This window comes from Corvus cornix, chromosome 1 (genome assembly GCF_000738735.6).
Source record: "Corvus cornix cornix isolate S_Up_H32 chromosome 1, ASM73873v5, whole genome shotgun sequence".
Lineage (NCBI taxonomy): Eukaryota > Metazoa > Chordata > Aves > Passeriformes > Corvidae > Corvus > Corvus cornix.
In genome coordinates, this window is record NC_046332.1 from 56,137,245 (window position 1) to 56,150,992 (window position 13,748).

Consider the following 13,748-nt stretch of genomic DNA (forward strand, 5'->3'; position numbering starts at 1 on the left):
TGGCACCTGAATACTGTGGCTCCATTATAGGATTAAAATTTTGATTCAGAAGTCATTAGCTTCATCCTCTTTGACCACTAAGTACTGAAATAAATGTTTTCCATTTTATGTTCTGTAAGCTTCTACAAGATACAGCTTGACTTCTAACGCGCGTTAGTATTTAATCATAATAAGAAAGGGTAGATCGCTTACCTGAATACTTAGATAAGGACTTTTTTTTTGTCTATGTAGTGTCTGCTTTCTGATTAGTCACTTTAAAATGCAAAACAGTGGGGTATGGGAACAAATGTCTGCAGTGATTCTGGATTCAGTTTCATGATGATATTTTCCCTTCTACTTGTTAACATAGTTACATGTCTATTCTTGCCTTCACTGATCTTACAAAGCTATTGGTTCTTTCCTATTCTTGTTTGCCAAAAAGTCTTAGGCTAAATTACTTGATGAAAATGTCTCTATTTTGCTGATGCTGAGTCAGAAGTGTTTATTTAAAGATGATGAATTTAGTAATCATCAAACCATGTTTAAATCATCAGGAATGCTAATTACAGATTGTCCAACCTATATTTCTGAAATCCTTAATGACTTGAAGTCTAAATCCTCCTTGCTTAAGTTAATAATAAATGCATTGGTTTCAGTTGGAAAGAGGTGACTGTAGTTCACAAAAGCTAAAAGCTGTAATTATGAGGATGAAAACATAAAACTTCTTTCCCATGATATGGAGGGGAGAGAAGCTGAGTGAAGTTCTTTTTTCCACGTCCTTTAGGGTAAGAAAGGAATAAAAATCTTTTGAGATGCTTTTAAGCTGTATATATAATTTTGATTATTTTGTGTTGATGCTTTCCTGTGTTTTGATGTATTTTGAATATTTATTCTGCCTTTCTGACTGGTAATTTATTTTCTTAATTCTCATGGCTTCTGTTAGCATTTTTATTCACTAATATTTGAGGACTATACTGTTGATCATGGCAAGTCTGTTTTATAGTCAATCTGAGGAAGAAAACAAGTCTTCCATTAAGCCTTTACAATTTATTTAACACTTTATTTCCAGTAAGTATTTATAGTTGTAGTATCCTTTAATAGGTAGGGGAACGTTCCATTGAAAGCTAATTCTGTGACAAAGCTGTTTTAAAGAAAAATGTGCACAGACAGGGAAACAGTTACTGAGGTAAACTTTTGAATCTAAATTATCATTTAATTTTTGTTCATTACATGTGATGAGATATCCAGATTGTTGTGCCTGCCATTTTTTAATCTGGAAATTCCTTTTTCTTAATGATTGTGAAATGTAATGACATTGCAATGATCCTGCATGCTGATGTGAAGCAGCACTGTTTGACTGAAAATAGGAGCTTCTTGTATTTTCAGAGACCAGTTTCTGGTTTTGCTTTTAAAATGGATGGAAACCTGGATACTTCCTAGTAAGAATCTATGATAGAAAGATGATGAAATATTTTAATGTCTGGCTAATTTAGGTGAAGAATCTGTCCATAATTGTACCTCATCTGCTTTCAGAAACTGATCACCAATTCTAGGGAAAAGTTTTGTTCAGTTAAAATTGGCTGAAAAATTAAGTGCAGCTTCCTAATAGGGAATAATTTGAACTTAGTGGACCATTACATGTTATGCTAATTGATGTTAAATAAAATTCATGCAGAGCAGGCAGGTACAATTACTTTTACTTAAGTTACTGTTAGTGTGTCTGAATTCAGGGTGTTTATGAGTGTTATTTCATCAAATTTTAAATAGAAATAATGCATGTGATGGGCTCTACTGGTATAAAACAAGGCATTAAGTATTCTTTATTTTCCAAAGTGGAATGTAAAAAAAACCAAACCAAACCAAACTAAAAACCATGTTTCACTGTTGACAAGATGGATGTGTTTTATTGGCTGGGGGAATTATTGCTGCTATGACTTTATTTTTTCAGTATAAGACAGTGGCTTCAGGAGAAATGGTATAGAATGCATGTGATATCAAATAATGCTAAATTTGCAAAATTTATATTTGTGACAAATATGGGAAATTCTATGCTGTTAATGAAGGCAGATTCAATGTGGCAGTATTGCTGATGAAAGGCGGACTTAATTACCATGGATGACGTTACATACTTTGCTAAAACTCTCCTTTCTGTACTAGCCTACTTCTTCAAGTTTAGTTTTACAAGGATGCATATAAAGGTAAGACCACCTTAAAATGTTTCTGGTTTCTGAAAGCTTTGGGAAAGAAATGGCTGTGACTCCCCTTAAAAGAATGTGTTTTATCAGAGGTTTTCTTTAAATTCTGCCCAAGATTCAGAGATCAAATATACACACATTTTCTGATACCAAGTGTGAGCTTCTCATTTAGTGTTGTGAAGAAAATAAGATTTTTATCTTGATGATGGGAAAAACCCAAGTCCCAGTACCTATTGTCTAATTCTCTTCAGTGAGTTCCTGTTGTGTCAAATTACCCATGGCTTGTTACTTTTTTCTTCTTTTTTTTTTTTTTTTTTTTTTTTGGTGACCTGAATCTCTCAAAACTTTGTGACAGCAGGGATTGTCACCTCATTAAACTTTTGTATGGCTTTGGAGCCAGGACAGTCAGTGTTTGAGAACAAATGAGTCTGAGCATCAGAAGAATGTTTTGTGCCTGTGTAGAGTCCCAGTTCATAACTGCCAAGTTTAGGCAACTGCTTATCTTTGGGCTATTCTTAACCTCAGCAAACATGTATTGCAAACATTTCCAGCATGTCTAACCTTGCTGTTAGAGCTCAGTCTAGAGTACAACTTTAAAAAAAAAAAAAAAAAAAAGAAAAGAAAAGGAAAATTTCCATCATAACTTTGTGACCGTCACGTTTTTGGAACATTAGAAATATCAGTCTTTAACTGTTAGAGGCTATAGAAAAGTGTGTTTAGTATTGGCAGTGAATGCAGAAAAAAAGTAACTGGTTTTAATAGGTTTCAAAGACACTTAATATTGTACTTATGTAACACAAACATTTTGAGAATAATGTTAAATGGGCTGATGGTTAAGATATATCTCCAGTTCACTTACAGTCTTCATGTAACGTGCTTGCTTTTCTTTTCCTCTTGTAGTAATAGGCAGTGTTGATTTCTGCATCTCTAATGTTTCTGTTCTCCTTTTCTGCTGTATTTTGCTTTTGAGTTGTGACTGTACAGAGCTGTACCCACTGAGTTACTAATTAAATATATATCTTTAAGCTTTAACGAACTGCTAATAGTGGCTTAAGTCAGGCAGCATTCATCTAAACACTTGGACTGAAACACTGGTTCAGAGTAATAAATTAGAAAGCAGTCCCAAGCTATGCAGGTGATGAGCTTTGTGGATGTGTCAAATTTGAGTATTACAGAACAGAACCACAGCATATAAAACTTGTGCAGATTCAAAGCCGTGTTTTTAACTTAAGACCAAAGTATTCTAATTTTTGCCTGCCTTTTAAAGTTTCTTTGTGATATTGTGTGTATATATATGTATTAAAGATGTGGCATTTTTAAAATGAATTGTAGTTGGCATGCTTGTTTTGGATCAGTCTCTTGGTGTCCTTTTTAGATAGCATCTCTCTTGTCAGTTTGGATATGGCCTTCTTTCAATGCTGTCTGCACCCTGGATCATGATATCATACCTAATTACAACATAATTGTTTGTGACCGTTGTTTTTAAATATATAATTGGATCTAATTAGCACAATCTACTGATGCAGTTACTATGTTGAATTCTTGAGGTTTCAGAGTGCTTCAGAGGACTAGAAGCTAGTCCTAATTACATTTGCAAGGCAAGGCATCAGGGTCTCTTCTGGGACAGTACTAGAAAACCTGTTGCCTTCTGTGTGACTGATGTATTTGGTGGTGTTTTCACTGTCATTTCTCTCTTTGATACCTCTCCTGCCCTAGTTCAAATGTAATTTGGGCATTTATGAAGAGACTTCATGTACCTAGTTTCTTGCTGTCTTTAGCCGTTGCCTTGATTACCCTTGCCAGTAGAAGTCTGAGGGCATGAGACCTTCCTCCTTTAAAACATCCATGAGGGAGGAGAGAGATACTTTTTATTTCTCAGGCTAGTGTGGTCTCTTACTTTAACCTGTCACAAGAAGATTAGTATGATATACTAAAGGCTACTGCTTGTGGAGAGCTGAGATTCTGGTTTGGTCTCCAACCAGGAGTGCAGAAACCAAATAGCTGAAGTAATTCTTCAAACATAGCTTAATATAAGGTATGTTCTGATGAGTTGCCTGCTGTAACTTTTGTAACTGTACTTTTGATGAGCCATACAGTTTTTCCTGGTTCTCATATCCTAGAGCTGTAGTATTTTGGGGACTGATCGCTGGTTCTTCGGATACTCTCTTCTTTTCCTTTCTGCTGCTCCAGGAAATAACTTGTGCTGTTTTAGTTGAGGGTGGGGGATCACAAATGTGTGGCTTTTGCTGGTCTGAATTGCAAGGTCCATATGAAGTTTGCACCGTTTTTGTTCACTGCTCTTCAGCATTCCTCAAGGTGAGTCTTTTGGATGGCACCTTCTAACTTGTGGTGGTCTGTCAGAGTAGTAGTGCTCGTGAGCTTTGGGCTCTATCTGTTCTTGTACCATTGCTTCAGAAGGCAGCCTCATGTAATTTTGGAGCTCACCTTATTTGAGCAGGAGGTCGGACTAGATGGAAGCCAAAGGCCCCTTCCAGTCTAATTTTTTTCTGTTATTTTGTGGTTGGTAACGCCTGTATTATACTTAACTAAGTGCTTTTGAAGTCTTATATTTTACCTACTTCTTTTCATTCCTTTTATTATTTTTATTGAACTTGCTGTGTTATTATTTGCTGCCATATGTTGAAGGCAGAAACTTTCAATTCTCTGACTTGTAAAACCTATAGCAAGAGACAGTTGGTCAATTAAGAATGTGCCCATCAATATTTTTCCCTGTGCATCCTGGCAAAGGTCCATTTTCAGGCACTTTTCTCATGAAGAAAATTCACTGCCTGCTTCACTTTTTTGTGAAGTAGAGAGTAGAAAGAACTTGGCTACTTGAGGAAAACTAAGATGATTCAGTGAAATAATTGAATAAAACATTGATTTGATAATTAAAAGTATACATATGGGTTTGATCAGATAACTTGTGGAGTCTGTGTGCTGTATTGAAACTACCATAGTAGACAAAACTCCAGGTTGGCGCGGTAACAAAAGGTTCAGACTCGTGTCAAATCCTGTTATGACAGTTGATTCAATACTAAATTTGGAAGAGTAGGTTGCATAAAGTACCTGTTTTTCATTGAGTTCACAATCTTGCAGGCATATCTTTTTCTGTGAAATACTGTGTTCCAGTGCAGGTGTAGTTGAGTCAGTGAGGGGGAAGGTGAGGTGGAGGAGTGCAAAATAAATCAAGGCTTGGTGCCTTTTTTGGTGATTACCTTTGCTGTTTTTTCAGTCATTTGAGTTTCTGAACATATGGATCTTCATATGATTTGGAGAGATTGTTTGAGGTGAATCTAGATATTTTTTGATGATGTTGTTTTGTCTTACAAGCTTTCATGCTGCCGGGCTAAGAAAACTAACAATAGTTTCCATTAATGCTTGACCTGGCAATGTGTATGTTCTGCCTCTTCAGAGGGACGGCCAGCATTACTAACAAAACAGTGCTGACATCACTTTTATACTAGTGATGCTTTTGGCAGTTGAAGAACAAATCTTTGCCATGTTGGCTGATGCTCTGTTAAAACAAACAAACAGAAAAAAAAACAAGGAAGGGAAAATACCAAACAATAATACCTTCAAGTGTTTGTGTGTTCATAAAAAGGAAGAACACTGAGCTGCATGTTCACCAGCACTGAAAATGGTTGCACAGTGGAGTACACTCTTTAAGCTTCATATTTTTCATAAAGAAACACAAAAACCCCCATAAACCCTTTTTTAAAAAGTGTATTCTAGTAGTAAAAAGTCTTGAAAGTTAAGAGTCTAAAATCTGTGTTCTGACATAAAACCTCACTTGTGTGTGCTGTGTACATACACATACTTATGTGTATTTTGTTAAGCTAGGTTCAGCAAGGGCTTGTTTCTTGTGGTATCCTTGGGAACAGTGGCAGGATTTGAGTGCACAGCATCTCACTGATTCAGTATTTGCTCACAGGTAACCACCAGCTAGCAAAGTTGGACTGGGTTAGAGGTGAGAGTGCGATGACCCTTTGGCAACTTCAGTTAAAACAACTCTTTGGGTTGTTTTTATTTCCTGTCATATGCTGTGAGGCTGGCCCAAAGGATAAGAGTCTTTTCTCCGTAAAGCTGCAATGCTGCAGGCATGCATTGGTTGTGGACTGGCTAATGACCTCCTAGCAATAGGAAGGAGTAAATTTAGGGGAGCTTTCAGGAAAACATAAGAGGGAATCTGGTAATCCAATTAATGCAAGCATTGCTTCAGTCTGAGAAGTGACAGTGGCTTTACAGTGGGGAAAAAGAGAAGGTTTCTTAAATATATTGTCAGTTCAGTGTTTGGAAAGAAAAACAAAAAAATAGGTCTCTTACACATTATGCCTCCATAAATTGAAGTAATCTTTTTTTCCCCTTTCTCATTAAGTATGGATTTTCTGGTGTGACACCAGTATCTTGCTACCCTTGCTGGTGGCTTTTTTGCTTATGAGAGGACTGAGAGGAAGGGAGCACGTTGCTCTAGCTTGACTTGAGTTGGCAAGCATGGTGTACTGCAGCCTGTCTGTTGTGGCATTCTGCAGGTTACTCTCCCAAGAAAAGCATGGTGTGCTCAGTCTGATTCAGATCACTGTCTCTTTTTGCCTCCATTCACTAGCAGGCTCCAGGAATCAAAGTTTTGCTGGCTTTCTGTATGTGGTGCGCCAGGGAGATTTATCTGGGCTTCTCCCGCATGCACACAGCCTTAAATACTTGCTTAGAGGGAAAAACCAACAGCAGTTTTGGCCCCAAGCTCTTTTTAGACCTGAAAGTGTAGTGAGTGACTGATGGATGCCCTGGGGAAGAGGCTGGTAGTGGGTTTGGTACAGCGTCCTGTCTGCACCCCCTTTGTCGCGGCAGTCAGTGAAACGATTTGCTGGTGGGAGCATGTCCCAGGGTAAAGGTTCCATTTTTCAGGATTTTGGTAGGACTCTGTCCATGTGAGCTTCCCCTTGGCATATTCTTTATGCAATGGGACTATAGTAAAAGAAGGCTACTAGGTGGTGGGGTGTATAAACCAGTGGGGAGGTGTGTGGCCCAAGCCTAGGTTGATGCACAGTATCTGGGGACAGATGTGCCTAGCAGCTCCTGGTTTCCCATATCCAGCTGTGCTCCACTGTCATCCACAAAACCGCCTCTCACTGTTAGTCTGCTTTTGTCTGCTCTGATGCTCTTATTTATATACCCAGCCTCTGTGTAAAACCCTAGATATTTCTGTGCCAGTGCGCTTAGCCGTTATCGGTGTGGTGAAGGCCAGATAGCTGCATCGTTGTGCCTCCGTTCTCGGGCTGTTTTCAGGGAGATAAAGCCGTTTTCTGTAGGGCGGAAGGAGGGGGAGCTTGGACTGCTGCGTGCCGTTCTGTGTGTGTGTTACGGTTTATGTGTGTATTCATTTACCTGCAGCAGGTGTGCGATGGCGCCGAGCGCGGCTCGGGGCCCGCACGGGGAGGGTCCCTCGGCCGGGGGCCCTGCGGCGGCGGCGCCCGGGCCCGCAGCGCTCCCTGGCGGCCGCGGCGGGGCAGTGCCGCCTTCCGGCGGTAGTGCGGGCTCTGCACCTGGCTCGGCGGCTCCGGGATGGAGATGATGTTTCCCTCCCCAGCCCCGTTCCTGGATGGGGGCGGGCGGGGGGCGGCCGCCCCCCAGGGCACGGCGGAGCGGGGCGGTGGCAGCGCGGGTGCGGCGGAGTGTTCCGCTCGCAGCGGCGGCGGCAGCGCGGTCGCGGCCGGCAGGTGGCGCGGCTGAGCCACCGCCGCCTCCTCTCCATCGCTGCGCCACGCCCGGGCGGCCGCGGTGTCCTTAAATAACCGATCTCAGCGGCGCGGGCACCGGCGGGGATCAGGCTCTGCTGCTCCCAACTGTGTCGAGTTAATGTACGCAGGGGAAACGACTCGTGCTGCCCGTCGGAAATGAAGCTGAATCCACATCTGGCCAAGCTAACAGTAGTTAAGATTAGTGGGGTGTGGGTCAGGGCAAGGGACAGTGATGACCCACAAGAATGTATATTCTGATTGTACATGACAATTGTGAAGTGCACTCAATAAGTTGGACAGAACTTTCCACTGACCTTAAATATGGATTTCTTGGGAGGACGGGGTTGATGGAAATAATTAATAGCATTAAGGTTGCTTTTTGCATTTATGTATCATGGCGACTATTCCACTTTCTTATAGATGGATTCAGCAGAGTTCTAGTCTGGTATTTCCTATTTAAATTTCACCTTGATTCAACTTTTAACTTAAAAGATGTTTAGAGCTAGATTTCTGGGGCAAAGTTGTCACTAGGGGCTTGCCTGACCTCTGCAAGATAGCTGTGTGTCTGACCAGAGAAGCATCTGCCTCTCCAAGCCCACGGACCCTAAAAGGAGGGAAGCATTGAAGGGAGGAATGGCAGAAAAAGCTTTAAAGTTGCCAGGGCTGGGTGGTGTTCAGCTGTGTCTGCAGTGTCAGCAGTGTGGTGTATTAGAATAAATTTTGCTCAGGTAGGGTATTCTCAAGGTATCCTTTGTTATTGCAGTGGTTGAATAACTCCCAAATTGTATGATGCGTAGGACAAAAATACTTAATGGTCTATACCTGTATTTACACTTCATATCTTTTCTTGTTTGAGTTCCTGGTAATAAACAAGGGAGGCTTTTTTGTCTTAGCATGACTGTAACAGATAATTCCACATATAAGGAGCCCTCCGGGGGCAGGGTTGGTGGTGATAACACTGAGCCTTCCTGCACTGAGAGTGGGGAATTTCTGATTATGCAAGCAAGCATTATGCACTTCTAATTCCTCTTTTTGGGCGTAGAGTGCTGTATGGGAAGTTCAAAAATCTATGTGACCTCTTTGCCTTTCTCCAAGCACTACATTATGCACGTGGTCACAGGATGGCTTCTTGTTGTTTAGGGGGATTTTGTTTGGGTTTTTTGTTCATTTGGTTTTTTGTGTTTTGGGGTTTTTTTAGGAAAGCTGCATTTCTATTTTAGATACCTACTTGTAGTGCTGATATTAGTGGCAGCTTCATCTTGCTCTAATTTGGTGCAAAAGTAAAATAAAACAGAGAGAAGTGTTTGTTGCAAAAATGGTTTATATGTCTTTTATGCTTGTTGTATGGATATGAGTGTTTTATAGGCAGTTGAATTATTATACAATAGGGGCTTTGAAGAAAAAAGCAGGCACCTAACTGGTGAAGGGAGTTTCAGTTTAGCTTGACTAACCACTTGCTTTAAAAACAAAATCTGGGATACCTTTTAATCTTAGTAAAAACTTTCTTTTATGCATGAGTGGTAATTTAAGACTGAAAACTATCTAATTTTCTCTTAATTCGGGGTGGCAAGAAAACAATTGGGACAAATGCTAAAGCAGCAGTAAGATGATAATGTTCCAGTTTCTTAAGGTACCTTTTGCTGTGTAATTGAGCAAAGGTTCAAATCTTAAAAAATCATCATCTTTTTTTCATCTTCAATGGGAATTGCTAGATATTGAGCACTCTTTTTGAGCTGTTGAAATAAATGCAAAAATATCAGAAGCTAAAATGGTTTTAAGGTTAGTCCATGGAGCTTAGGATAATATATAATGATTTTTCCTTGTGGGTTGTGGTGGTTTTTTTTTTTTTTTTTTTTTTAGTCTTGTTATCTCTGGCTTTCTTAAAGGTGCCAGATCAACCTTTTTGTGTGCGCTGTGGGTCTCAGCTTTCCTTACAGTATGGTGTGCTACAAGACTCTTTCTGCCTTCTCTACTGAGACATCTGCAGCTCAGATTAATTATGTATGTTTGGTATCTATTGCCTTCACCTTCTACCCCTCTTCTTACACTTCCCTCATGTTGGAACTTCATTGCCAACTGTGTCTTCTGGGAATAGCGGAAAGGAGAACACCTGGAAGGTTTGCTGTGTGCCAGTTTGGTAAACCAAAGGGAAAAGTACCGGAAAGAATAGAAAAAAGAATACAGGAGAGGTGGGAATGGAGAAATGGATGGGCTCAGAAGCCAGCACAGGAATACAAAAGGTGCTACTAAAATCCTTTCCAAGTAAGGGTTTCAGTTTGAGTAACCTTGTAAAGTCATAGTGCCAGTAGTTGCTGTGCATAGTAGATTTTAGCTGCCAGACTTCTTTTATGACTTTGGGGCTTTGGTGTCCTTGTGCTTTGTTTGTTTTATGAGCTTTCCTTCTGTGTTATGCTGGCCACTGAAAAATCTGCTTTATAGGAGGGAAGGATATTTATAAACGCTAACCTTAGTGCAGGATATTCATTCTGCTGTTTCTGTGATTGGTGGAGAAAAGGCAGTGACCCTGGATGCTATCCTCTAGACGTCTAAATTTGTCTGTGCTAAAGTGAGCTTTAGAAACACCGCTTGATATCCAATATGTGAATTACTTTTACTAAGCTTGCAAGCAGGCCTTTTTTTTAACCATGCACCCTTTGAATGGACCACACACAGTCATATGTGACAAATCCATGACTCTAATAATACTTTTGACTAAAATAATTGGATAATGTTGTATCTGTGTCAACACCTCTCTCTTCCTAGGCACAAGTGATTCAGTCACTTCTTGAATGACCCTGAAATAACAGGTTTAATGTTAATTGTGCTTGCTGTTGTGTCTCTTAATATGATAACTTGGATTATAATTGAAATTTTTTTCCCTCTCTTCTGCTGTCATTTCTGCCTGCCTGCTTATCTTCTTTGGAATGTGGTTCTTCAACTGTTCTGATAAACTTCTGGCACAGGTAAATACCTGTTTGTATCTGTATTTACTGAGCATGCCCTTTGCTTGGCAGTGTGCAATGAATCTTGAATAAGACATGCCACACAGCTGTAGACTGGGAAAGGGAAATGCTACTGCCACGATGTGCATCTTTAGAAAAGATAATTAGACCAGGGGGTTTTATTTCCTTATTTGCTCTTTCTTATTCCTTCCCCACCTTTAACAACAATAAAATATTTAGACAGAAAGTAACAAAATTTCATATTTGCTTTTTGGTGGTAGCATATCCTGCCTGGTGTTTCCTGGAACACCTTATGCTCATGATGGAGTTGGCATGTGTGTAAGGAGGGCAAAAGCAGCCTAGAAAGAAAAGTGTTTATACAGTCTCCCTTCTCCCAGTCTGCCAGGCACTAATTTCTGCCTTCACTTTTATATTGTTCACATGGAGTAGCAGGTGGTAATTTTTGGTTTTCCGTTGGATCCAATGAAAAGGAGAAGGTAAAAACACGTGGGCAGGATGAAGTAGGTGAACCTTTCGTGGCAGTTAGTTGGAGCCCATTGTGAAATACCATAGTGGAATGGAGTGAGAGTGAAGGAATGTTATCCAACTTGTCTTGTTAGCTGCATTTGTACCTTTTATTAAAACATGTAAAGTTCAGCCTTTGTCAGTGGAACGCCTGTTGCCATGAATGCTGAGCAGGTTACTTACATCTTTGGACTTAGATGAGTATGTATGTACTGATAGAGATCACTGCAAATGTTTAATGGGATATTGAACTGTTCACCAAAGGGGAGAGTAATAAAACTTTGATTTCAGGTTTTTGTTTCGTTCCCCCTAGCACCTTGGAAACAAGAACTCTTGGTTCTTTTAACTTGATAAATTGATATTCAGAAGACAGAAGTACAGAGAGTTCTTGGAATACATTTAGAACTCATCATCCTTGCCACTTCTGGTGCATTTTTCAGTGGACAGTATGAAGTGCTAGCCATTATTAGCTACAGATGAAATGCACAAAGGTCAATAAACTGGCATTGCATCCATCCATCTATCTGTCCTTCCCACTCAAAATGCCTGTCCTCTGAAGAGGAGTGAAAAAAGCAGCATATAGTTCAGAGCTCACATGGGAATGCTGCTCTCCTAAAAAATCTTCAAGCATGTGGTGACCGAATTGGCTGTGATTGTGGAAAGATGGATGTAGGCTGGGTTTTTGCTTTGAATGGTGTTTAACCAACCTGCACTGAAGGGCAGCTGCTATGCTGGCTACACCAGGGGCTGCTGGTGCGTGGCTGAGCTGCAGTCCCCCTGGCAGGACATCCTGCATGGTGGAGGCGTTTTGGTGTATGGTTGCTAAAGGCAGGACAGCACGGTTCAGGGCTGGATGCATCATTTTGAAATGAGCTACCCTAGCACTGTCATCTTAGCCCTTTCCAGAGGTCTTGGCTAATGTAACTGGTTTACTTCTGATACTTTAGGTTAAAGCATTTCTCTAGTACACTGGATTTGGAGCATAAACTAAGGAGAGAGTCATCACAGGCTGGATGGTTTTGCTCATGTATGTGGAAAAGGGAGACTGAGAGTCTGAAATGTCTAAATATTTTTCTTCCCTTTTTCTTCCTCTTTTCTAAAAGTTGTCGTCATAAGACAGTGATCCCATGGCATTGGGTTATCAGTGGAAGTGCTGGTCTGCCAAGAGGAACTGCAGGGTTTTGGCAGCTGCTTGCTGTAGATTTAGTTTCTTAATTCTTCTCTTCCTATATTTCTTTTTTTTTTTTTCCCCCTTGAAAAATATCGTATTTCCAGAAATGCTGTTTCTGTTTTTCAGATGTTGTATTAAATGTACCAAAAAAATAACATCTGCTGTTACCTTTCTTTTTGGGTATTTTTAGCCAATAATTCCTTTATCCTCTTCGCTCCCTCATGCAGTTCCTGACCCTTCTCTCTTTAATGCTTTGCTCTGCTAACTGGCTTGCTCTGACTACTTTTTCTCCCTCTTTCTTACTTGCCTTTTTATTTCTATTCTTTGTTTCTTACTGTTACATCTTTCTTTAGTTCACTGACATGCTTTTCTAGTTTCCAAACCTGTAGTTTTACAGTTCTTTGGTTCTGTTATTTAATATTTAATTTAATTATAAATACGTTTCTCAGTCTCAATTATAGTGTATATAAAAATAATCTTTCTTCCTCTGAGATGCAGTGATACTCTTCCAAATGCTTATTTTGGTCTCCCAGATAACCTTCATCGTTTTTTGCTCACCTGATTAGAGCAATTAAATTCAAGAAAATCACTGATAATTCCTGGCTATGGAACTGAAGTCACAGTTTCTAGCTTGAGGGGTATTTCAGTATATCTGCAATGTTGTCACAGTCTGTGCTTCTGACTGATAAGGGAAGAAATGAAAATATAGTGAGAAGATCTCTGAAGAAGATGCTTTGTCAGAAGCAGCTAATTTCAGAATTGCTGGCTGTTGTTACATAGCCAGATGAGAAAATTGAAGGTAGTGACTTTCGGTCTTTTCTGAAATTAACATTGGCAAAGGCAATCAATTTAGAAGTGTACCAAAATAGATACAGGGTAAGAGTTAAATGCTCACAGTAAAAATAATGAAGTATAGGACTAGTGCTCTCTTCCAATGCCTGCTAAAGGAGCTAATACTTAATGTTAGGGTGTTGTTGACACTTGAATAGTGTAGCTTAATCATTCCGGGTGGGCCACTGATGGGATTTGTCACAGGAAAAGACCTGTGTAGTATCAGTGTCTCAAAATGTCAAGGTATTTAGTTTTCCACCTGTGGTGTTTACTTCGTTGACGCTGTTTTCCTGTCAAGTCTCTTTAAGCATTTCAGTAGGTTTCACAGCATGATGGAAGTCATTTGTACAAGAACAGACAACACACA

At 39.9% G+C, this 13,748-nt stretch overlaps 1 protein-coding gene across 2 annotated transcripts in view; it reads left to right on the forward strand.

Annotated features, from left to right (window-relative positions):
• Window positions 1-13,748, forward strand: part of TSC22D1 (TSC22 domain family member 1) — a 93,113-nt gene that overhangs the window by 56,519 nt on the left and 22,846 nt on the right. The gene's annotated exons all lie outside the window — the stretch shown is intronic.